This window comes from Gopherus evgoodei, chromosome 11 (genome assembly GCF_007399415.2).
Source record: "Gopherus evgoodei ecotype Sinaloan lineage chromosome 11, rGopEvg1_v1.p, whole genome shotgun sequence".
In the NCBI taxonomy this organism is placed as follows: domain Eukaryota; kingdom Metazoa; phylum Chordata; order Testudines; family Testudinidae; genus Gopherus; species Gopherus evgoodei.
The window spans coordinates 56,895,731-56,919,361 of NC_044332.1; positions in this window are offsets into that span (position 1 = coordinate 56,895,731).

Here is a 23,631-nt window from a genome sequence, read left to right on the forward strand (position 1 = left end):
CTAACAGTAGTACAATTGTTTAAAACAATTAAAAATGGGCAAAATTAAAATGAAATGTCTTGAAATTATTAAAATGAAGCATTTTGATTGACTTGAACTAATTTGTTTTCCAATTTTCAGTTTGCAAAAAATTTCAAATTTATGCTCCAATTTTGGAATGAGAAAAAATTCTGAAATTTAGCTTAGGAAAGCTGTTTCCTGCCCAGATCTAGGTGATCAGCTCATTGGGAACATTCTAGGTACCTATTCCAGAGAGGTAGCAGTTTGACCACTCCCCAGCCATAAAGTACTGCTCCCTTTATTCAGCCAGCTAGACAAATCCCTCCCCTTCTGCTCCACTCCCCGCTTAAAGGTGCAGTGCGGTCATTTGGTGCTTCAGCAATACAAGGAGGATCTCAGGATCTAAACATCCTACAGAATCTACTCTGTGTTAGGCCTCAACTTGAGTATTGTGTCCAGTTCTGGTACCGCATTTCAAGAAAGATGTGGAGAAATTGGAGAGGGTCCAGAGAAGAGCAATAAGAATGATTAAAGGTATAGAGAACATGACCTATGATGGAAGACTGAAAGAACTGGGTCTGTTTAGTTTGGAAAAGAGAAGGCCAAGAGGGGACACGATAGCAGTTTTCAGATATCTAAAAGGGTGTCATAAGGAGGAGGGAGAAAACTTGTTCATCTTAGCCTGTAAGGATAGAACAAGATGCAATGGGCTTAAACTGCAGCAAGGAAGGTTTTGGTTGGACATTAGGAAAAAGTTCCTAATTGTCAAGGTGGTTAAACACTGGAATAAACCGCCTAGAGAGGTTGTGGAATCTTCATCTCTGGAGATATTTAAGAGTAGGTTAGATAAATGTCTATCAGGGATGGTCTAGATAGTATTTGGTCCTGCCATGAGGGCAGGGGACTGGACTCGATGACCTCTCGAGGTCCCTTCCAGTCCTAGAATCTATGAATCTATTAATTCCTTTGCAATCCTTTTTAGTTCTACATCTTACTAACAATGTTAAATATGGAAATATATATGTAGTGTTGGCCATTTAACTGTAAACACTTACGCATCTACCTTCATAACAGTGGGAATTGTGTGTACGTTTTCAACTAGACAGCATCTCAGAATATTTAACAGTGCTGAAACACTTGTGGTAAGAATCTATGTAGAAAACTGAGGACCAGATTCTCAGCTGTTGTAGATTGTGATAACGCCATTGTCTTCCATGCTGACTACACCAGCTGAGGGCTGTCTGTCTATCTGTCTTACAGTGGGGGTGAGGTCTAGCTAGTAAATACTGAGTAGCAGTGGAACAAACGTTGGAAAACTAGCTGAAGAAATCTTAAATTACTTTTGCCATAACATTTCTTCCCAGATCTGGACCTTAGCGTCCAAAATATGGGTGTTAGCATGAAAACCTCCAAGCTTAGTTACCAGCTTGGACCTGGTAATTGCTGCCACCAGCTAGGAATTATACAGTGCCTAGCTCACTGTGGTCTCCCCAAAACCTTCCCTGGGGGACCCCCAGACTCAGATGCCTTGAGTCTTAAAACAAAGGGAAATAACCTCCTCCCCTTGTTTCCTTGTTACTTCCTCCCAGGCTCCCCTCCCTGGACGACCCTAGGAGATTCCCTGCTTCCAGTCCTGGAAACACAAGTACCGAGAGATCTAATCTCTCTCCCCCTCACTCAGAGGATATGCAAAGTCAGGTTTAGTAAATCTAACACAAAGAGATTTTTCCCCCTGACTTCTTCCTCCCACCAATTCCCTGGTGAGCTGCAGACTCAATTCCCTGGAGTCCCCACTAAAGAAAAACTCCAACAGGTCTTAAAAAGAAAGCTTTATATAGAAAGAAAGAAAAAGGACATTAAAAATAGGCTCTGTATCAAGGTGACAATATACAGGGTCAGTTGCTTAAGAAAAAAAGTGAATAAACAGCCTTATTCCAAAAGAATACAATTTAACACATTCCAGCAACTACACACATGTAAATACAAAAGAAAACAATATAAACCTATTGTCTTATTATCTTTGTACTTACAACTTGGAAACAGAAGATTAGAAAGTCTGGAGATAGAAAAATCACTCTCAGAGCCGAGAGAGGGAACAGACCAAGAACAAAGGACTCACACCCAAAAACTTCCCTCCACCCAGATTTGAAAAAGTCTTGTTTCCTGATTGGTCCTCTAGTCAGGTGTTTGGTTCCCTGTGTTAACCCTTTACAGGTAAAAGAACATTAACCCTTAGCTATCTGTTTATGACAACTTTATTTTAAAACTGCCTGAAAGATTCATGTGTGCTTCTTTTGTATATCTTGTTTGGCTGTTTACCTGCTTTAGAGGAACATGGCCTTGATCCAGCAAAACACTTCAGACCATATCTAATTTTGAGCACAAGAGTAATCCTATTGAAGTCAGTGTATCTATTCACATCCTTAAAGTTAAACACATGTGTCAGTATGCTGGATCAGGGACTGCAAGAGGAAATAGAGTTTCATTATACAGTGGTAGCTAGTGACCAGAATGAGTGGTAGACTAGCAAACAGCAATCTGCAACCTTCCCATTACCCCATAGACTTATCATATTTTCAGAATGAAAAGGTGAGACATTGCAGTCAGGGATCTCAAAGAGAAGTGTTGTGCTGGGGGATAAGGTAAATTAGTGATGGAGTAGGAAGAAAAAGGGATGCCATCTTTCCTTTGCCATTCCATTCTTCTTTAAGGATGATTAATTGGGACAATTTACAGTGCAGTACACCATTTATACTGCTCATTTATTAAATTATTTTTGAGGCTTTGCATCATTAGTGCCAAATGACTAGACTCCCCTGGTACAAGAGTCAACAGGAGCAATGAGCTAGGAACTTGTACTACTTATGCTCTTTTACTTATACTTTGTACGGTTGGCCTGGATTTTTTTCCCCCACATTTCATTTTGGGCCCAATTATATAGGTGCTCCAAGGACAAAACTCCAATTCATTTTAATAGGAGTCCGTCCACAGAGCATCTGCATAATATGGTGGGGTAGGCCTAAAGAAGAGGTCCTCTCTAGTTGTACACCCATTCCCTAGCTTGGTTGTAAATAGACACAGTTGGGAATTTTTCAACAAAACATTTTCTCACCGAACCAAAACTATTTGTTGGAGAGGGTAATTTTCAATGCATTTCCTGACTCCCATGTTGACAAAAGATTTGAAAGTGTTGAAATGTCCCATGTCTGGCTTTTTTTTCCCATTTTCATATTTTCAAAATGACTTTTTGTTATGAAATTGAATGTATACTATAAAAGTTAAAGAGAAAAAGGTTGAAATTGAAATCAAATATTTCAAAATTATTTAAATAAAATGTTTCAGTTGATCTGAACCTTCATTTTTGATTATTATCAGTTTTTGTGAAAATCTGAGTTTTTTTTCTTTTCACTCTGATTCACAACAGGGTGAATTTTTTTCAAACTTTCATGGGAAAACCATCCATGTGTTTTTAAACATGATGAACAGTTCCCCTCTGACTCTAGAGAAAGTGATAGCAGCAACAGAACCTGAAGTTTCGGCAGTCTGGAAATTTTCTAATTTCTGGTGAAACTAATGGGGGGAAAAATACATTTTTCACAAGATGAGGGAATACTCAATTGACAAGCTAGTCCCCTTCGCACTGCCAGGTTATCCCGTAGGGAATGCAATATGTGCCAAAATTTGGTCCTAACATTCTAACGGCACTTGTAAGAGTAAGGAATAAGTTCAGTGCTTGACTAGCATTTGATCCCTCAGTAAATCTGGCTCTGATACATATGAGCACCTAAGAGCTGTCACTTTTGCCCACAGCCACTGTATTTAACACATATTTGGTACATCATAGTGTGATATTTTTATGACCTTCCATTCTTAAATGCTGTTTTTCTTTTTCACTGGCCTCTACACAGCCAGCTGCTCCCACTAGCTCCTCTTACCTATGGTTTTCACATTTTTATTGTGAACATACATGTGACTTTGTTGTTTTTATCCTATTTCAACGCATTTCTACTATAAAATATTTGCCAAAGGTGCATAGTGATTCAAACTCAGATTCATTTATCTCTGCTGTTTCTGTCATAAAAAGGGCACTCCAGATGTATTCCATAATGATAAATCTGTTTACCACCTACATTATCCTATATGGATTTAGAGTGCTGAGAGCACATTTGTATTTTTCTCCTGTTACTTTAGATTTATACAGAAATGCCCCAATTTCCACTTATTTGCTACAGAATATTGCCTGCCTCGTTTTATCTTTTCAACATAAGAAAAATAACATAGGGCATGATAGCCACTAATGAGATGGCACATTCTATATAACTTATCCTGCTGTGTTGTTTTATTTACTAGCTTTCAAATCCCTAACCTTAGTCTCTCCAACATCCCTTTAAATGAAAGGGTCCTCTTGTCTCTCTGAAGTTTCTATCATCCACATTGGTTTGCCTGTTAAAGTTTCAGCATCCATTTAGTCAGTGATAGTTATTCTGCTTAATGACTCTTATGCCCCTGTTAACACAATTTTATCTGGCACTAATATTTTACAATCTTGTCTAATATTAATATTATATGCTAATATTAAAGATGTGGTAGTAATATTTTAAGCTCTAGCTGCCAGAGTACCAATGTTTGGAGAGGTATTGTGAAACTCATTGTATTCAAAGCATGGCCTGGAAAAGTGTAACATATATGACTATTCTACAGAAATCTAGGCAAAACCAATTGCATTTATGGATGGATTTCAGCAACTAATTACTTGTGGAAAATCCCACTAATATCATGGAGACCAGGCTCAGGCCCTATACATGTATGTCTGTGTCTCTCCCTCTTTTTGGTAAATTCTCATCCAAGATTGGTAATTTCATTTAAACTATATCCCTGGGAACAAACTTGTAGAGTATTATACTCACATGACCTATAAGATACCAGGGAAAATATACTGCTGCATAATATTGTTTTAATAAAATAAAGCTCTACCCCATGTAAATGAACTATGGAATTCCCCCCACACCACTACCTCCTTTGAAGTATGATCTCTCCACCAAAAGATAAAATAAAATGTAACATTTATTTCACCACTATTTAAGAGTTAATGAAAGATTTGCACCTGTACAGCTGTTGCAGGCTGAAACTAGCTCATGGAGCGAATGTGTTTTCTGGTTGAGACAGTTGTAAATGCCTTGAGTAAAAACACAGAGGACTGCTAATGGATAGGTTTATTTTAAAGCATGCCATCTGCTATCAATCATAGAGAAGTATAGGAAGCAAGTTTGGCTGTGCTCCCTTCTTGTGAGCCTGATAAAGATAGGGCTGTGGTACTCTGGAACATTTAGTCCCCAAGAGAATAAAACATCAAACCTACTCAGCAGCTCCACTAACAATAATAAAAATGCCTCTGCCTAAAGGTGACATTCTGAATTTACGATTATTTGTGTCTATAAAGTGTATTCTTTGGCTCCTGACTCATTCTGACTGTCTCAGTACAAGAACAATACATTAAGCCTGCCTGAAGTAAATGGAAATCCTATCCGTTTATTAAACCAGCAGCCAGTACCTGAGATGTTCTAATGTTTGTAGGACCTGAAGAAGGTTTTGTGTTCTAAGAGTTAGTTCTTTCTGTAGGATTAAAGTAATTTGCAAAACAAATTTTTATTTAATGTACTGAAAACTATGGTATTCTTTAGACCGACATATTTTTAAGGGTGGGCAGCAAAAATAGATTTTGAATATGTAAATTATTACATAATGAAGAATAGCTAACTAGTCCATATTATAAAACATCATGCTTCTACGTCACACCTTCAGGTTGACAAAATTTTGCTTCAGGTCTGTGACTGATGAAAAATAGAGCTATGGAAACTTGGGGAAAACTTACCTGGCAAAGAAGCTCATGAGTGTAATGAAAGTTAATAGAGAAATTAAAAGTGGGTAAAAATTGGAAAAAAATTGTAATAGAGGAAAAATATATAATAGGGAAAAAATAAACACTAAAAAAGAGAGCGAGAAAAAATCATTGGAGGATAAACATGCCTTTTAATGAGAAGTGGACATTGTTGTTAATAGTTCCCCTCTAAACCCACCCTAAGTAAAGCAACTGGTGACATAATGTTCTGTGCCATAGACCATAGGTATAAGTGGTTGTTGGAGGAGGAGGAGGAGAAGGAGGAGGAATGTGCTGATGAGACTTGGGTGTAGGGGTTCAGGATTTCTCATATTCTCAGTTATGGACACCAGGAACCTAATAAATGTTACAGCTCTCAATGAAATCAGTGACCAAATTCCCCTTGATTTTAATGTTGTAAGATCAACCCCCGTGTCTGGGACAGATTTTTCGATTCAAACCATCTTTTGTTTTGAAATTTGTTAACACACTAAAAAATGTTCATAAATGATTTTAAAAGGTCAATATTGAAGTGAAACATTTCAAAATTATCAAAATGAAATGTTTCAATTGACTTCATCTCTTTCCCCCCCCCCCCCCGCCCCCAAGATCTTTGGTTTGCAAAAAAACAAGATTTCAATTTTTGGTCTCAATCTGGGCTAGGAAATTTTTTTAAAAGATCAAAAATTCTCCTGGATGGAAACCATTTCCCTCCAATCTGTATTAATTACATCAAGATAACCAGAGATGGGATAGTGAGTAATGTAATGACAGTTCTTGACACAGTGATCTCATACCTATCTTTAGCATACTATATAGCAGCTCAATACAGTAGCCCAAACAGTACTTTTTCATACAAAAGCTTGCAAGCTTGCAGCAGCTTGTTCACCAGAGTTCAAGTTCCTGGCAAACAGTTCACTGCAGCTCTAATGAAAAAGCACAGCGACTGGGCCTGTGTTGTTAAGATTAGACACTGGTGGCCATATCAAGAAGAGAAATACCTGCAGATTAACAAGCAATTTGCTTCTCTAAATCTGAACCTTCTAATCTCTTTTTTAAAGTAAGTAGCAACCCATGAATATGGCAAAAGAATTAAAACTACATTTACTAAGTGATTTCTAAAATATTTCAGCATGTGTTTTAGAAAACTGTCAAGTCATTAAAACATAGTTAATAAACATTATGCACAACTCATTGCTTTAAATTAACAGTACTTTAAAATACCAGAAACCCAGCAGCTCATTCAATGTATAGCTGCAATAGTAACTTTGACTGGTATATATGCACTCTTTAATAAAACATATTATGGACAACACAGAGTTTACAGGATGTTTGTACTTTCTTCACTGCAAAAATATTTCCAATGATACCTCAAAATATATTTAACTTCACCAACCTCTTAGGTAAGGCGGTGTACAAAGCTGTTGAAAAGTATTTTATAGTGTGAGGAGGAACCATGGTTATGTTAAAGGGAAATTGCCTCTTTAAAAATATTCCTTACCTTTGTATGGTAGCTTATTAAAACCAGAAATGGGCCCAGTCTACAAAGTTTGAACCCATATTCAATCCTCTTCAGGGGACTTTACAGTTAGTGGTTTGGTTTGGGAGTAGAAGACAGTTGGAAGAGTGTTAAGGGAATTCTTTATTTAGGCTGCTGAACATACTCAGATCCTGTAGTCATCCCTGATTTGCTAACTCCCAGACTAATTGAACACAGCTTGTGCTGTCTAAGGTCACTCTAAATCCTGAATTGGAGTAAGCACTCACAGAAAGGACTGCTGGCTACACTACTGCTGGGCCCATTCCTAATTACAACACAAGAAATTCTAAAGAACAAATTAGCTTCCATCATTTGGGCTCATATATAGGTTTCATGTTTCACTGTTCTTGACAAGAGGCTGCACAGTTTCACTTTGCATTACTGTCTTTTTTTTCCCTTTCCCCTTTCTAGTTCTCATGCATGGTCACTGTTGTGTTTCAGTTCAAAACAGGAATGCTGAAAGAGAGAAGAATATGGTTTTCCTTTATTAATGTCGTTTTAATTATGAAAACATTTATATTCCTATTCAGCTTTGTAATACATTTTCTTTTTTTTTTTTTTTTAAGAAACCACACTACATTTGGGCCTAATCTAAGCTGTTTCCTTTTAATTCTGCCTCACCTAAACATATTTACAACTCATTAATCATTCTAACCCACTTGCAGATTTTAACAAGCAATGTTTTTTTTTCCCCTCTGTAAATTTATTACACATTCAGATATGTTTGCAAACTTGTGGATGAGTGACATGATATAAGACTCAATTGAGCAATAATTGTGGGCCTCCAAACTGATCCCTGGGAAAGATTCAGACACTCAGACTAGTTTTCCTTGCTAGTTGTCCTTCCATTTCTAAGTGATTGGAAGTCACAAGCCTTTCTTCCACTCTTCCTTCAGGTGCCAATCAGATAGGTATTTTATATCCATTTCGCAGATGGGCAAACTAAGACATGGCAGTTAAGTAATTTGTCTACGGTCATACAGTGAGTCAGTAGAAGAGCTGGGACTGTACCAACTCGCAGCCCTTTGGTCTAACCATTAGGATGGTCCCTATTGAAATTCACAGATCTGTAGTCTTAAACTTAGATAAAGTAACTGATATCAGCAACAAGAGAGCAAACTAGTTTAATTGGTCAGTTCACAACTTGGACAGCCACATGAACTGCAGTTCAAAACACTGGCAAACAACCCAGATGTTAGCTATGCAGACACAGAAAAGGAAATTTGGGAAATAGAGGTAATGAGCTACTTGAGTGGTTAGCAGCCTATCAATCCCAGCTGAGGTTGCATGTGATCAGAGAGAAGTTCAAAGGAGAGTTCCTTCAGCAAGAGAAGGTGGGCCTTAAATACACAATACCCACACAAGGACTCAGTTTCCTTACACATTCTCTTGTATGAATCACTCTGATGAGGCACCACTGATGCTGCTTAGGTCCACCAACAGCCTCACTTGAGGCAAGAACAACGTTTTGAGGCGGTGAGCCAGCTGTTGGCTAGTCAAAGGAGTCTGAAAAGATAGTAACCTTTTAAAAAAATCTAAAAATATCAAAAGTGTGGATCAAAGCCTTATTTTCCTAAGTCCAGCTGAGAAGGAAAATAGTGGCCAAAAATATGAGTACTTTTTTAAAAAATGACAGCAACAAAGAAAAATGTTAATTTTGCCAGCGAGTGAAGAGAACTCAGCTGTTAATTAAAAGAAATCGGTGTCCATCTCAGAACTGGGAACTCCTGAACAAAACTTCCTCTCCCCAACCTCCCCAGTGCCTGTTGCATCAGGCATGAACAAACTGTGATAGAAACATTCAGTTATATGAAATGTCTGCTCCTATTTGGATCTTCATCACCCAGTTCGATGCAGTTCAGAAACAACATGCTTCCACAGCGTGCGTGATTTGAGGATGCTCAGCTTGAAGCAAAAGTCAGATGTATAGTTCTCTGCCTTCTTCTGTTGGCTTTTCTGAGATGGAGAGCTACTGATTTTAACAGATGAAAATGACCCATCAAGGCCTAAAATGTAAAAATATTTAATTGCCCACTCCTAGCCATGTTGTAAAGAAACCTGTTGTGGTTAAAAAAAAAAAAAAAGACTCGGCCAGTTCTGTAGGGATTTTCCAAAGTTTCCTATAAAAAGAAAGCTGTGGGAAATGAATGATTGCATAATCACTAACACATGCCAATTCATATAAGCCTATTATCTTTTATGGCATTTTGTACTCTATTGTCCTTACTCTGGTGAATTGCTATCTTACAACCCTTTTCCCTATTAAATTATTTACACACTTTGCTCTCTCCAGCCCCTTCACATCAGTAAGATATTTAGCATCTGCATTAGCAAAAGAACACAAAGAGAAAGGGTGTCGTCTGTGTTTTTCATGTCATGATTTTTTCATGTAGCCTGGAAATTGAAACAAGAAACTCCTTGAAAATAGGGTGGACCCTTTTAAAGTGAGAGACTGGAATAATATTAACTCAAAACTAGGGGGAAAAATATGTGTTTTTTGCATAGATATCTAAAAAGAAACGTTACTGTTTCACTGATACATGATTTATATGTATATAAGATCATGGATTCAATTTTCACAGATAAGTGCCTAGTGCATGCCTATATTCCTTTAAAAATTTGGCCCTAGGTGACTTAGGATCCAATATCTCATTGACTTGATTTGCAATGAGATTTAGACTCCTAAGGAACAAATTTGTAAAGGTATTTAGTCACTGCTTCACTCAGCATTGCAAGGCCAGAGTGGTTATGTGCCTAGGTAATTTGAAAAATCCCACTGTAAGTGATTTATGTGGCTAAATCCAATTTTCAAAACTAACTTAGACACTAGAGTCCAGATTTTTTGAGGCATGTGCCTAAAGAAATGACTGGGAACTTGGTGGGATTTTCAAAAATATCTAGGATTTATTGATTTACATCTATAAATACCTTTAAAAATCAGGGCTATCAGTCTTGCAATATTATTCTAGCAATGCCTAAATAGCTTTAAAAACCTGGGCTTTAGGAGCATAAAATCTCTTTGAAAGTCAATTGGATTTAGGCTTCTCATGCTTGAAAATGGGACTTAGCCCTCTAAATCACTGAAGCCTTGCAAGGCTGACCAGAGCAACACAGAATGCCCTTAAAAGTCTGTGCCTAAGTGCCTAAATCACTTCAGGAAATGGGAATCAGGCTCCTAAATCACTTGAGCACTTTTGGACATTTGTTCCCTGACTTTACTTCATCCACGTAAGCACTTGAAAACAAAAAATACCAGAAGCCACAGCTATTGGTAAATAAATGGCAACACTTTTACAGTGAATAGTTACCTATGGCAGGGGTCCTCAACCTTTTTCTTTTTGAGCCCTCCTCCCCAATATGTTATAAAAACTCCATTGCCCACCTACGCCACAAAAAAATGTTTTTCTGTGTATCCATTAGATTAAAAGCCATGGCCAGCATTAGGACATAGCAAGCAGGGTAATTGTTCAAGGCCCCATGCCAACAAAGCTAAATTTGCTTCATCCCCATTCAGCTGGGTTCAGGGTTCAGGCTTCAGCACTGGGGCCCAGTGACTCTAATGCCAGTCCTGCTCTCTGGTTTATTTTGGTGGACCCCTTGAAACCTGTTCGTGGTCCCCCAGGGATCCTTGGACCCCCGGTTGAGAACCACTGACCTATGGTTCCATAGGTGTATTAAATCATTTATCAGTACATTAACATTTGTATCATGTATATTCTTGAGCAGAACATGACAATTGCAAAAGTCACTTGCAAAACCTATTTAAATGTTACCATGGTTTAGATGAAGTAATAGCTGAGCGACCAGGAGCTGCTAACAGGGAGTTTCGCAAGGGAGTTTGGAAGGGGAGTAGGAAGGGAGTGGGGGTCCATTGTCGGTCTCATCTGTGACCCATTGGTCCCCTGAACCTATAAACCAAGCCCCATCCTAAACCTTTCTGTTTAAAGCAGAACAGAGCAGACTGGGAGCTGCAGATGGGAATTTGAGAGAGTTTGACAGAGGGAGGCTTACAATGGTGAGGAGGACCCACAACACCTGTGCCAGCACTGCTTCTGTCTCCTCCACCTGCGCCTGTAGCCAGACAGAGCACCAAAGCATAGATGCTTTTACCCAGATTCTGGTGTGGGCTTGCAAATACTGTAATTTGCAATTTCCACTTACTGATATCCAGGCTGGGGGTGGCATCCAATGTGAAAGGTGCCTACTGGTGGAATCTCTCAGGCAGCAGGTGGGAGAGCTACAGGAGGAAGTGGCTAGGTTGAGGAACATCCGTATCCATGAGCAATTCCTGGACAGTATCCATGCGGAGACAGCTGATGTAGCTGTCCCAGATCACAGGACTACTGACACACCAGTGGAGGAGGAGATGGCTCAGGGTGTATGTGACACACCAGTGGAGGAGGAGATGGCTCAGGGTGGACACAGCCAGCTGGTTACTTCTGGCAGCAGGCAGTGCTCCACCCCTGCTGCGAACCCTCCTGCTGTGGTAATAGATAACCGTTATGCTCTCCTTGATACAGGAGAGAAGGAATCACCCCCAACAGTTAAGGAAGCGAAGCCTCGTACCCCTAAGGCTGGGAGGTCTGCTGCCACCACTGATAATAAGAAACGTAGGGTAGTGGTGGTTGGAGACTCTCTGCTGAGGGGGACGGAGACACCCATCTGTCACCCTGACCATTCATCCCGGGAGGTATGCTGCCTGCCAGGGGCCCGTATCCAAGATGTTACAGAGGCATTGTCGAGGATTATCCGGCCTTCTGACTACTACCCCATGCTACTCATCCATGTGGGCACAAATGATACTGTGAGGTGTGACACTGAGCAGATCAAGAGTGACTCCAGGGCTCTGGGAGTACGGGTTAAGGAGTTTGGAGCGCAGGTGCTATTTTCTTCGATTCTTCCTGTCGAAGGTAGAGGCCCGGGCAGAGACAGATGCATCGTGGAGGTGAATGCCTGGCTGCAAAGATGGTGTCGCCAGGAGGGCTTTGGCTTCCTCGACCATGGGATGCTATTTGAGGAAGGACTGCTAGGCACAGATGGCGTTCACCTTTCAAGGAGGGAAAAGGCCTTATTTGCGCACAGACTGGCTAACCTAGTAAGGAGGGCTTTAAACTAGGTTCGACGGGGACAGGTGAGCAAAGCCCACAGGTAAGTGGGGAACAAGACCTGGGAGATGGGTTGGAAACAGGAGGGAGCACGGGCTATAATGGCAGAGAGAAAGGAGGGTCAGGGCAAAGCTGGGAGGCAAGATCAAACCAGTATCTTAGATGCCTATATACAAATGCAAGAAGTATGGGTAATAAGCAGGAAGAACTGGAAGTGCTAATAAATAAATACAACTATGACATTGTTGGCATTACTGAAACTTGGTGGGATAATACACACAACTGGAATGTTGGTGTGGATGGGTATAGTTTGCTCAGGAAGAATAGACAGGGGAAAAAGGGAGGAGGTGTTGCCTTATATATTAAAAATTTACACACTTGGACTGAGGTAGAGATGGACATAGGAGATGGGAGTGTTGAGAGTCTCTGGGTTAGGCTAAAAGGGGTAAAAAACACGGGTGATGTCGTGCTGGGAGTCCACTACAGGTCATCTAATCAGGTGGAAGAGGTGGATGAGGCTTTTTTCAAACTAACAAAATCATCCAAAGCCCAAGATTTGGTGGTGATGGGGGACTTCAACTATCCAGATATATGTTAGGAAAATAACACCGCGAGGCACAGACTATCCAATAAGTTCCTGGACTGCATTGCAGACAACTTTTTATTTCAGAAAATTGAAAAAGCTACTAGGGGGGAAGCTGTTCTAGACTTGATTTTAACAAATAGGGAAGAACTCGTTGAGAATTTGAAAGTAGAAGGAAGCTTGGGTGAAAGTGATCATGAAATAATAGAGTTTACAATTCTAAGGAAGGGTAGAAGGGAGTACAGCAAAATAGAGACAATGGATTTCAGGAAGGCAGATTTTGGTAAGCTCAGGGAGCTGATAGGTAAGGTCCCATGGGAATCAAGACTGATGGGAAAAACAACTGAGGAGAGTTGGCAGTTTTTCAAAGGGACGCTATTAAGGGCCCAAAAGCAAGCTATTCCGATGGTTAGGAAAAATAGAAAATGTGGCAAAAGACCACCCTGGCTTAACCATGAGATCTTGCGTGACCTACAAAATAAAAAGGCGTCATATAAAAAATGGAAACTAGGTCAGATTACAAAGGACGAATATAGGCAAATAACACAGGAATGCAGAGGCAAGATTAGAAAGGCAAAGGCACAAAATGAGCTCAAACTAGCTATGGGAATAAAGGGAAACAAGAAGACTTTTTATCAATACATTAGAAGCAAAGGAAGACCAAGGACAGGGTAGGCCCACTGCTCAGTGAGGAGGGGGAAACAGTAACGGGAGACTTGGAAATGGCAGAGATGCTTAATGACTTCTTTGTTTCGGTCTTCACTGAGAAGTCTGAAGGAATGTCTAGTATAGTGAATGCTTACGGGAAGAGGGTAGGTTTAGAAGTTAAAATAAAAAAAGAGCAAGTAAAAAATCACTTAGAAAAGTTAGATGCCTGCAAGTCACCAGGGCCTGATGAAATGCATCCTAGAATACTCAAGGAGTTAATAGAGGAGGTATCTGAGCCTCTAGCTATTATCTTTGGGAAATCATGGGAGACGGGGGAGATTCCAGAAGACTGGAAGGTGGCAAATATAGTGCCCATCTATAAAAAGGGAAATAAAAACAACCCAGGAAACTACAGACCAGTTAGTTTAACTTCTGTGCCAGGGAAGATAATGGAGCAGATAATTAAAGAAATCATCTGCAAACACTTGGAAGGTGGTAAGGTGATAGGGAATAGCCAGCATGGATTTGTAAAGAACGAATCGTGTCAAAGTAATCTGATAGCATTCTTTGATAGGATAATGAGCCTTGTGGATAAGGGAGAAGCGATGGATGTGATATACCTAGACTTTAGTAAGGCATTTGATACGGTCTCGCGTGATATTCTTATAGACAAACTAGGAAAGTACAATTTAGATGGGGCTACTATAAGGTGGGTGCATAACTGGCTGGATAACCATACTCAGAGAGTAGTTATTAATGGCTCCCAATCCTGCTGGAAAGGTATAACAAGTGGGGTTCTGCAGGAGTCTGTTTTGGGACCGGCTCTGTTCAATTTCTTCATCAACCAATTAGATGTTGGCATAGAAAGTACGCTTATTAAGTTTGCAGACGATACCAAACTGGGAGGGATTGCAACTGCTTTGAAGGACAGGGTTAAAATTCAAAACGATCTGGACAAATTGGAGAAATGGTCTGAGGTAAACAGGATGAAGTTCAATAAAGATAAATGCAAAGTGCTCCACTTAGGAAGGAACAATCAGTTTCACACATACAGAATGGGAGGAGACTCCATAGGAAGGAGTATGGCAGAAAGAGATCTAGGGGTCATAGTAGACCACAAGCTTGATATGAGTCAACAGTGTGATACTGTTGCAAAAAAAGCAAATGTGATTCTGGGATGCATTAACAGGTGTGTTGTAAACAAGATACGAGAAGTCATTCTTCCGCTTTACTCTGCGCTGGTTAGGCCTCAACTGGAGTATTGTGTTCAGTTCTGGGCACCGCATTTCAAAAAAGATGTGGAGAAACTGGAGAGGGTCCAGAGAAGAGCAACAAGAATGATTAAAGGTCTTGAGAACATGACCTATGAAGGAAGGCTGAAGGAATTGGGTTTGTTTAGTTTGGAAAAGAGAAGACTGAGAGGGGACATGATAGCAGTTTTCAGGTATCTAAAAGGGTGTCATCAGGAGGAGGGAGAAAACTTGTTCACCTTAGCCTCCAATGATAGAACAAGAAGCAATGGGCTTAAACTGCAGCAAGGGAGATTTAGGTTGGACATTAGGAAAAAGTTCCTAACTGTCAGGGTGGTTAAACACTGGAATAGATTGCCTAGGGAAGTTGTGGAATCTCCATCTCTAGAGATATTTAAGAGTAGGTTAGATAAATGTCTATTAGGGATGGTCTAGACAGTATTTGGTCCTGCCATGAGGGCAGGGGACTGGACTTGATGACCTCTCGAGGTCCCTTCCAGTCCTAGAGCCTATGAGTCTATGAAGTCACTGATTGCAAACTGGATTGACACTGGTTATTTCTTTAGTACAAAAATACTGTTCTGGTCTACTCAAAATGCCTAGTCCTGTGTTTAGTTTTGACTCTTCCCTCCCTTGTTCTTGTGTTTTATACTTACTCATATGTTGGATAAGAACTTAAAATCAATGTTCATGATCTCATGGTACTTTTCATAAAAGAAGGAGTTTGCAAAATATTATCTTATAATAACTTTTGTTGATTGAATTTGTGTGCTGATAATTTGTGCTCGCTGATCTTCACTGCATCTGAGCTCAGTCTACTGCCACAGCGGTCAGATCATTTTCATACTTTATCCTGATTTATTAGTAGCAGTTCCTCTAGGTTCCAGCTGAGATCAGGACCCGATTGTACTGAATGCTGTACAAATACACATTGAGAGACAGTCCCCATCCCAAAATGTTTACAGTCTACATAGACAAGACAGACAAAGTGTGGGAGGGCAAACAGAGTGTTCATGTGATTTGCCCAAGATCACACTAATCAGTGGTAGAGCGGGACAGAATCTTGGTATCCAGACTTCCAGGCCAATTGGCTTCCCTAACCATTGGGCCACACTGTGAATCAACAGGAACCTGAACATAACAGCTGAATGTTAATAACATCTACTAAGAGGATGTGTCAGTATAAGAACAATGCCATCCTACCTATGCCATCCATTTCTGAGAAGACTCTTCCATAAGAAGTTGTCTATGGCATGACTGCAATATATGTTTCTTCACATGCTAATGACCCCTCTCCTTCCTGTGCCAAAGGCTTCTAAACACTTCCAGCATTTATTTTCCTTTGCCAAGGTCAACCTGTCAGATGGGCAGGTGCCCATAAAAGTTTATAGACAATTATAAAGTGCATCCACCCTAAATCAGTACATCTTGCTAAACAGAAAGACAGGCTATATTCCTTCCTTCTTTCTAACCCTATCTTTCCCCTTTCACCATATCTCCACAAAACTGAGCTCACTCACATGACTATAAGCCTTCTAGGACCTATTTATGCTTCCACTCACTAGTTAGAAGAGTGTAAATATTCATTATATCTGTTACATTTTAAAACAATTTTGGCCTGCATAATTTTACAACAGTTTCATTATTCACTAAAAAATTTTAAACCAACACCTAATGTTACTTAAATGCATGTAGATGTTTTTGTCGTTGAATAATAACATCTGTTTTGATTTTTGAACCACAAAAGTACATTTAATCTGGTCTTCCTTTTTTTGAACTTTTCACATCTGGTCAGGCTGGAATCCCATAAAATAAATACCAGATCTTTTCAAAATGCAAGAAGTGTACCTGCACCATTGTTGTGCCAGCTCCAAAGACCTTTTCATAGGACCCAAATAAAAATGTCAAAAGACTAATAATAATACTGTAACCCATGCAGTCACAAAGCACTGTGTATTTATTACTCTTTTCTATTATTTTTTTCAGTTCATTCATGGGCTCAATCCTACAACTCTTATTCACACAGGTGGACCCATTTACTTTAATATAATCATTAAGGTGAGTAAGGCTTATAGGATAGGACTTCATGTTCCTATACACCCTGCAGTATTGCCTGAAAAGTCAAGCAAACACTTAACAAAATCAGGTGATTAGATTCACTGTGCTTTAAGAAATCAAAAGAGTTCACATAGCACAAACATCCCCTTTAGAGAGTTATCTCAAAAGAGGTGGTGGTGGTGTGTGAAGTAGAGAAAGTTTGATTTGTTTAGAGACAGCTAAAACCAGGGGAGGTTTTGGTTTTACAAAACCTAGTCAGATAGATTATTTATTTATATATTTATTTTGGAAATCCAAAAATGCATGCGGGTAGGATCCAGGTCCTATTTTATCTAAACCTCAAAATCAGAAGGGATGGATAGAGGACTCCAGATAAATGGTTCTGGATTATGTCTAATTCAAGGAACCACCCAGAAGACTGGGGGTTGAAATCCTGACTCCACTGAAGTCAATGAGAATTTTATCATTTATTTCAGTGGTACTAGAATTTCACCTAGGATATTCAGTCAAGCAGTCTGTTGGTATTCTTTTTATTTTGGGATCTGCTCCTTAATTTTTCAGATTCCCTTGTTTTATTCTGACTTTTTTTTGCAGCATTGACTAATAATTTATGTATTCTCAGCTACCACAGAATCTCACCATCCACTTCTCCCCAACATCCTCACCCAGTCACCTTCCCTTCCATTATCAGAAATACATATATGAAAAACTATTTCCTTGGGCCCAAAACTATGGAAGTTGATGAAAGTTATGTCTGAGCATGGAAAGCCGCACCAGTCTATGATGCTACATAAAATATTGAATCAGTACTGTATTAAAATGTTAACATTATTGTGAAAGAGATTCAGAGGCCAAATTCTCCATGCCTGAGGGTACCAGTACCACTGGTTAACCTCAACGGGCCTCACCTGTGTCCTGTGATGGACAATGAAAGCCTATTATTTTCCTAACAACAACATTTATAATGGAACATACAGTTCTTACACAGCTTCCCATGATTTGCCCTATGGAACTTTGCCAGGTCAAAATAACGCCAAGAACCAGACTCTTAAAACATTTGGATTGAAAGGTAGGACGGTTCACACAGGAGCATGTTGACTTTGGGAGCAATTGGAGAGTGTTATCTATACACTGCCCTTGATTTACACCCCAAATGCTTCCCTCCACACAAAGGACTGAAACTGTGTCATGATGTAACAATCTATGAGAATCACAAAGACTGTAACAAGTCAGAAATGGATTAAAAAGCACTTTATGGCTTGTTAAAGAAATCCCCCTGTTCCTCAGAAGCATTTTTAGCATCTTATTAGAGGTATTTGATCTGACTAACATATTGACTAGACATTTGAATAGGAGATAAATCCTTTTTGATGGATCACAAAGGGAATATAAATTCAAGCCAGGCACTTTTCCAAATTTTTCTTTTAGAATAACCCAAGTAGCCAATAAACTTCTCTAACGCTTTTTTCCTTGCCCTACAAAAGACTGTCCTAATGGTGGTTTGGACAGGAAGTTACTTTTCTCCTGAAATGTAATTATTTATATTGAATTAATTCGAATGAAAATTGTTCTATAGTGCTCTCTACCTGCTGTATTAAATTCAATATACCTATATGGGCTCAGAAAATACTGTTTACTAGGCAATGGACAGTTCAGTAACTTTTTCAACTGGGATTTTCACAGAACTAGGATCTTATCACCAGCCTATATTCACAATAAATGTCTCTCTCATGCACAGCTCAGAGGTTTATGGACGAAGGTGATTTTCCCGGTAGACCAATTCACAAAAATGTCTTGAAACCTTTTCATCAGTCTGCAATGTCTCTGATTCACCAAAGTGTTCCCTTTTTTGTGACTACCTTCCAACGTCACTGTCATGACACTCCATATTCTTCATAGAAATATGCTTAATATATGAATATGGCATAGCTAAGATATACTTTATGCAAGATGGCTCATGTAAGATATCACTGGAAAGCTTATGATTTACTGAATGTGATTATCCAACTTGTATGCATGTATCATTTCTGGATCTGAAATTAGAAACACGTTCCTGTGGCATGCACCACTTCCCGGAGTTCGAATTGGCTGGGAACAGTGAACTGCGGCCACTGGTAGGTGCAGGCGGCCGTGCAAATGTAAACAAACTGCCAGCGGATTACCCTGGTGGGATGCAGGTTGCCCACCACTGCTCTAAATCCTTGCAGTAGATGACTAATTCAGTAATGACCTGACCTGAAATGCTGGATCCAAATATGCCTAAACTAAGTGGAAGTTCAACTGTAGATCTGAATATGGATCCAAATTTGCAGCTCAGGTCCATCTTTAGTTGAAAAAACAGTGGTTTGAATTCAATGATCACCTCTACGTTTCGATGTCCATTTCCCATTGAAAAATGGTTTGTGGAACTCAAACTCTAACACAGGGGTCGGCTATTGTTGTGTGTAAAGTAAATAAGGTTTCAAAATGTTTAAGGAGTTTAATTTAAAATTAAATTAAAATGCAGAGCCCCCCCAGGACCTGAACAGTGCGAGAACCACTGAAAACCAGCTTGCGTGCTGCCTTTGAAATGCGTGCCATAGGTTGCCTACCCCTGCTCTAATACAACCCTAAAACAAATCCTACAAAATCAGAATTACTACAATGTTCTCCTGCCCACAGATTTTCCCTAAATGTTAACAGAAATATGCCTGGGGCTTAATTTCTTGAGGCACTATTAGAAGAAATAAGAACTGTAGTTGCTCAGCATCTCTGAAAATCGGGCCACATCAATGCCTATTATAAAAATACTAGAGTTGTGCAGAATAGTAATTCTATTTTGTCCTTGCAGTACAGATCACAGACTGGGAGCATATACACATTGAAACTCTTGGGAAACAACCTGCAATATGATTAATATTCTTAAGAAATCACTTAAAGTTATTTCAATACATTAGAAAATATACATCTGGCCACATGATATATCCAAGGCCAAATATTGCAAATTGCCAAAGCATGCATTTCAAGAGCTTCTTGGGTGGAAAATTCATGCAGAGAAAAGTTAGAGGCTTGACAAGTAAAGCACTCACAACACCAACGTAACTTCAAATAGGTTTTCAAATTCATTTGATGAAATAATGACCCTACACATAAATATAACCATTTCCAGCACATATCCCTACATAACGCTACAATTATAATGCTACAATTATTTCAGTAGCTCATTTATATCAGAGCACTGGAATTTTTTTTCCTTCTTCAGATAAAACAAGACTTAAAATCTGAGAAAATCTAATAATAAAATAAAAACAACGGGGAATGTAAATGTCAACCATCTCCAATTGTTATTATTGCTATACGTTATTATGTGACTTTTATATCATTAGAGTTTCTACCCTTCCTCTTGCTCCTATCAATCTATACCAACCTATCAATCTATTATTTTTAATCAATGGTCAACACCATTTAAAATGACTTTAATGCTTTAATAATCAGCCACAATCCTGAACCCTTCTCCATAGGTACATACATATCAAAAGGAAATGCAGCTGCTGCAGAATACAGAAAGTTCACCCAGGGGATGCACACCATACAGCACTGTTCTGCAGGGAACTCAATAAGCTTGAATCATAGAACTGGAAGGGACCCCAAGAGGTCATCTAGTCCAGTCCCCTGCACTCATTGCAGGACTAAGTATTATCTACCATTTCTGACAAGTGTTTGTCTAACCTTCTCTTAAAAATCTCCAATGATGGAGATTCCACAACTTCCCTAGGCAATTTATTCCAGTACTTAACGACCCTGACAGTTAGGAAGTTTTTCCTAATGTCCAACCTAAACCTCCCTTGCTGTTATTTAAGCCCATTGCTTCCTGACCTATCCTCAGAGGGTAAGAAAACAATTTTTCTTCCTCTTCCTCATAACCACATGATTAAAATCTGTTATCATGTCCCCTCTCAGGGCTGGTCTACACTGGGGGGGGGGTCGATCTAAGATACGCAACTTCAGCTACGTGAATAGCGTAGCTGAAGTCGAAGTATCTTAGATCGATTTACCTCTCGTCCTCATGACGCGGGATCAACGTCCATGGCTCCCCCTGTTGACTCCGCTACCACCATTCGCGCAGGTGGAGTTCCGGAGTCGACGGGAGTGTGTTCGAGATCGATATATCGTGTCTAGATGAGACGCGATATATCGATCCCTGAGAAATCGTTCACTACCCTCCGATATGGCAGGTAATCTAGACATACCCTCAGTCTTCTCTTTCCGAGATTGAACAAACCCAAATTTTTTCAGTCTTCCCTCATAGGTCATGTTTTGTAGACCTTTAATAATTTTTGTCTCTCTTCTCTGGACTCTCAGGAAGGATATGGACAAATTGGAGAAATGTAGTGCTCAGAAGTGGACACAAAACTCCAGCTGAGGCCTAATCAGCACAGATCAGAGTGGAAGAATTACTTTTTGTGTCTTGTTTTCAACACTCTTGCTAATGCAACCCAGAAGAATGTTCACTTTTTTTGCAACAGCATTACACTGTTGACTAATATTTAGTTTGTGGTCCGCTATGACCCCCAGATCCCTGTCCGCAGTACTCCTTCCTAGGCAATCAGTTCCCACTTGGTATGTGTACAACTGATTGTTCCTCCCTAAATGGAGTACTTTGCAGTTATCTTTATTGAATTTCATCCTAATTGCTTCAGACCATACGGAAGCATATTGAGGGATCAGGGCAGAAGATATGCATAACTGTAGACAGTCAATTTGCAACTACATAGACTTGCTGGCCAACCCCTCTATATAGAGTGGGAGTAGCATCAATGGTAGCTACAGTGGCCCATGAAGTCCTCAGCACCTCACTGGAACTCCTTTGACAAAAGCCCCATTCCTCAGACTTTGCACAGAGGAGTGGAATTGAGCCATAATGATTTCTTCCAATGAAATTGAAGCAACAGTACAAACATCCCTGTTTTCAGTTGGATTCAGTTTCAGCTTAGCACAGGGGGAAAACACCTGATTGCTCCAGAATAAGAGCTTTAGGAGCCTGTTTAATAGAAATATCTAACTTAAAAGTTATTTAAGAGAAAATGATGATTGAGTGAAAGTCTTCTGGGCACCTCTACATGTTCAATTCAGCTTGAGTGATAACATCTGGATTAGAACTCCAGGACAGTACACCTGTACCTCTATATAACGCTGTCCTCAGGAGCCAAAAAATCATACCGAGTTATAGGTGAAAACGTGTTATATTGAACTTGCTTTGATCCACCAGATGCGCAGCCCCCTCCCCCGAGCACTGCTTTACCGCATTATATCCAAATTCGTGTTATATCGGGTTGCGTTATATCGGGGTAGAGGTGTTTTTCTAAATGAGCCAGAGCCTTGCCTGCTGTACCAGTTGTTTTAAATTATGACTATTCCAGAGACATCAACACTACTTTACTGGAACCTTTTCTGAAACAAAAATACTGAGGTCTTCCCCTCATCCTCTGTCAGAATCATGTGGATCCATCACCCCAAGCCACTATTTGTAGCACAAGTTGCCTGTGTTTTTTTTTTCTTCATCTCTTCTGTATAGTCAACCCTGCTCTTTGATGTTACTCAGTCACTATTTCCTTTGCCTTCACTTTTATCTCTGTCCTGGCACTCTTCCTTGCATCCTCTTCACCAGATGGTCTCCATCTCTCCTTCAGAAGTGCCCAAAACATCCCAGCTATCTCCTCTTGATCTTTCCCCAGCAGCAAATCTCTTTATCCTACAGTGTTGGAGTACCAATAGGTTTCTCTTCCTTTCCATCCTGTGCCTTTATATGACACTTATTAAAAGAATACATTGGAAGCAGCTAACAATTCCTCATTAGGCATGATGCACTCGTTTTTAAGAGACTTCTAATGGTAAAATTCAGACTGGGTATAAGGTGGTAGAATGGCATTTACTTAGTAGAATTGTACCCACTTATCCTTGTTCTGCATCTGAGCCCTAGTTTTGAACCAGGGACCCCAACTTTTTTCATATGATGATCTACACATATCCTTTAATCTGAAGATCAGAACCGCTTTCATTATGCATGCTCAGAACAATGCAAGTCTCTGTTCAGCAACATATTACAAAGATGATTATTACTGTGGTGTCATCAGAGGAGTCAACAAAGTCTCTGTATTATACATTTTTAAGATGGGGTTTTGAGGCTGTAATATCAGGCTCAAGAAATTTAGAGAGAAAAACTTGTCACAATTTGTACCTTCCTAATAAGTCACTGAAGCTCTGGCAACAATCACTTTTAGTTGTTGCTGGCAACAGAGTATAGTCATACATAAAGTTTAGATATTATGTGGAAGCACAAGTAGTAAATAAATTCTGCATAGTTTTGTAGCATATATTACACAAATATAGTGGGTGGGATAGGTGTTTGTTTCTTTTAAAGAGAAAAAACTCTGAAATGACCTCTAGTTCCAAGTTATTTAGAAAAAGAGTTGAACTGACCCACTTCACGTATAATGAAGTGCAGTACCAACACAACTTTGTTTTTACATAATCTAAACCTTAAGCATTAGTTCAAAACTAACTAAGCAATAACAAAGCTTTAGTTTCCA